This window comes from Phalacrocorax carbo, chromosome 4, assembly GCF_963921805.1.
Source record: "Phalacrocorax carbo chromosome 4, bPhaCar2.1, whole genome shotgun sequence".
In the NCBI taxonomy this organism is placed as follows: Eukaryota; Metazoa; Chordata; class Aves; order Suliformes; family Phalacrocoracidae; genus Phalacrocorax; species Phalacrocorax carbo.
In genome coordinates this window covers 33,839,017-33,841,471 of record NC_087516.1, presented here as the reverse complement: position 1 = coordinate 33,841,471, position 2,455 = coordinate 33,839,017, and positions in this window count along the sequence as shown.

Genomic DNA, 2,455 nt, shown 5'->3' with positions numbered 1-2,455 from the left:
CCGCGACGCCCCACGGGCGAGCCCCCCCGGCCGTGTGGGTGGGTGGGTTTCCGCCCGCTGGGGCACCTACTGCGGGGAAGGCTTCGGCTCGTTGGGTGTCGCTGAACTGCTCCCTCTGTGGCTCCATCTCCTCAAGGCTACAGAGTACCCCTGGCCATCGCTCCCCCACAGCCGCACAGAGCTCTGCCGTTATTCCAGGAACGGAGCTGCATCCCAAATAATGTCGACCTCAGGGAAAGCTGTGGAAGTTTATTGCTTGAATTAGCTCATCGTGGACAGCTGCCCTGTGCCATCCGTGGCTCTGCATGGGTGCAAACTGTTGTTGCCTTTGGGCCTGTGGAGGGGAGCAGGGAGCAGAGTGAAGTGTGAGCGCCCTACATGTTATATAGAACCACAGAATTATTAAGGTTGGAAAAGACCTCTAGGATCATCAAGTCCAACCGTCAACCCAACACCACCAGGCTTCCTAAACCATGCCCTGAAGAGCCACATCTACATGTTTTTTTCTGACCACTTCCAGGGATGGTGACTCCACTACCTCGCTGGGCAGCCTGTTCCAATGCCTGACCACTCTTTCAGTAAAGAAATTTTTCCTAATATCCAATCTAAACCTCCCCTGACGCAGCTTGAGGCCATTTCCTCTCATCCTATCACTAGTAACTTGGGAGAAGAGACCAACATCCACCTCACTACAACCTTCTTTCAGGTAGTTGAGGAGAGCAATAAGGTCTCCCCTCGGCCTCCTCTAGGCTAAACAACCCCAGTTCCCTCAACCTCTCCTCGTAAAACCTGTTCTCCAGACCCTTCACCAGCTTTGTTGCCCCTCTATGGACACACTCCAGCAACTCAATGTCCTCCTCTTAGTGAGGGGCCCAGAACTGAACACAATACACAAGGTGTGGCCTCACCAGTGCCGAGTACAGGGGCACGATCGCTTCCCTGCTCCTGCTGGCCACACTATTCCTGACACAAGCCAGGATGCTGTTGGCCTTTTTGGTCGCCTGGGCACACTTTAGGCTGATGTTCATCTGGCTGTCAACCAGCACCCCCACATATGTATATATGACCCTACAGATGGACATCAGGCACAGATCAGTATTGGCCTAAGACAGCAAAAGTCAATTTTTAAGCCAAACTATTGCACTCATCTAGCCTGCCACAGCAAAGAGATCCCCAAAGCCTTGCTCAGGAAAAGTTACCTCACAGTGGAAAAAGAGAGGATCTATTCATTGCTGTTTGGGGCTCCATAGCTCACGACACAGCCTTCATGTATGACTGATGCACATCAAGAAGGTTCAGGTATCTCTTCATTGCTAAGAGATGAACACGGTAAACTTAAATTTTACTGGGTGTATGTTTATGCCCACACTGAACTGTCAAAAGCCTTTCTTGAAATCTGTGGGTTTCCTTGGAGGGGAAGGGAGGGTAAAATATGACTGGAGGGGCAACAAAGGTAGTTGCAGGGCAAGGTGAAGACACTGGACTGGGAGGAGGAAAAATAATGGCTCTCAGAGATCACAGGCAGACCCCATGGTAGGCAAGACCATGGTTCAGTGTGAATCAGGATAAAAGGGGAATGGTGTACCTGCCCACAGCTCCAGGGCCACCGTAGACATGAGAGTACAGCATTTACAGATCTTAAAGAAAGTCTAGGCTTTGTCCGCATCATAAAAAAAAAAATTAGAAGGGATATACGTAATGTTCCCCTGCCCTCATAACACACACATGCAGAGTTCAGAGACCTGCTTGCCTAAGCCTCCTTCAGTACTTTACCCTAGGGTATCTGGGTAGCAATAAAGCAGCCAATAGGGCCCAGGTGTGGAGTGAGATGACACTTCATGATCTCTTTTTCATTCTGCAGCCCTGTTACAGTTCTGCGTAGAACTTCTTAGGGGTTTTATGCAATGACTTGAGTTTACATCAGCATATCCTAAACTTTTTGTCCATTACCTGTAACAGATTACAAAAAATAGTATTTTTGTTGCTACATGGTATTTTAAAAGCCTAAGATTATTTCCCCCTTTAAACAGTTAGAATACCAAGTGTTATATTCTGAAAAGGTTATCAGTCTTTGTTTTACAGGAAAAGAATCTCAGAGATAACTCAGAGAATGTGTGTAATATAAACTTCAAATTTGCATTAGAAATATTCACAGCTCCTGCTTCTGATGAAGAGTGCATTTTTTTCTGTTATCTACAAAACTGCTAGTTCAATTCTTATGTGCCTTCCTAGGTCAAATTTCCCTTTTCCTTTCATACACGGGGTAGGTCAATGATCTAATGGTGGCTGAGCTCCAAATATTAGTATATTTTAGAAAATACGATAATAGCGCTTGGAAATAACACTTACACTGCATTAATTTTAAGACATATTTATGCTGACATATACCTTTTCCCTATATAGATATACAATGAAGAACATGATTTATTGTTTCCTAGTTTTAAATGGATATGCA